Raw genomic sequence first — 1235 nt, forward strand, 5'->3', positions numbered from 1 at the left:
ATTTCCCATAGAGGAATCACAGAAGGCAGAAATGACCAGGCCCTACTATTCTCATTGTGCTCAGCCATTGCCAGGAGGCTGCCTGGCAAGCATGAGGGTGGCCTCAGCTCAAATGCTTTGGTAAGTGTTGAAGGACTGCAAGTGGATAGTGTCAGCTAACTATACTCCTCACAGATGATTGACAAATGATTTATTGAAAGGAGATTGAACTGGTTATCTTCGTGAAAGCTGCACAAAGACACTGGAGACAAAACAGATCTACTATGGTGTATGACATAATCTCCTACTGAGGAAGTGGCAGCTGTAAGTAAATAAATGAATGAGAGTGAGAGGAGTGCTAACGCAAGGAATATCATCAAGTGTCTATTTGTGCCTAGGGAAATGGGTACCTGATGCTTCCTAGTCCAAACTATAAAGTAAATTTAACGAGAATGGAGGATGAGGGAGCGGTGTTAGGAATTGACCAAACAGGACAGCAAACACCTTTATTGACACCAAAGAAAAAAGTTTTAAAGGTCTATGTTTAAGTGATCCCTATTTCCTTTACGCCTTCTCAGACACTTTACTCTTATCTCCATCATGGACATGGTAGAGAATTCATGGATTTCTTCATTCATTATACCTATCAAATATATTTCCCAGGTACACTGAGACTTCAGAGTATCTCTAGCAAAGCAAATGATGAATATTATATTTTACTACATGATTACTTTGACTTTCCAAATTCTTGCCAAACTGTTCAATAGAGAAAAATAGAAAAAAATTCCCCTAAAGTATTTTGAATAAATGTTTATTTTTTTCAGTCTCAATCTATTTCTAGAGATATGTAAGGCCTCTTTATATCCAACCATGCAAATTTGTATGCCATTCCCTTCTCAGGACTTGTTAGATTCTCTCTCGACACTTTGAACATGATATTATTTCAAATTTAATTTTGTCCTCCCCCTATGAAGTAAGCCATAATTCTTTATCTCATTCAAAATGTCATTTGAATAACTTTCTCCTAGAATAATCTTCCTAATGGTGATCATTCTCTGAAGCAAAACGTAAATAGAAATCCTTCAGGGCACAGTTCAAACGCTCCTTCTCCACAGAGCATTTACTTTTCTTCTTTGATGGGAAAATGTTTCCCTCTCTGACAAACTATCTCTACATTGCATTTTTACTATGACCCTTTTGAAACATGTCTTATTTCCTAATGTAATTATTTAATCAAAACCAATAATGTCCTTAGG

Source organism: Propithecus coquereli, unplaced genomic scaffold (genome assembly GCF_000956105.1).
Source record: "Propithecus coquereli isolate 6110/MARCELLA unplaced genomic scaffold, Pcoq_1.0 Scaffold275, whole genome shotgun sequence".
Lineage (NCBI taxonomy): Eukaryota > Metazoa > Chordata > Mammalia > Primates > Indriidae > Propithecus > Propithecus coquereli.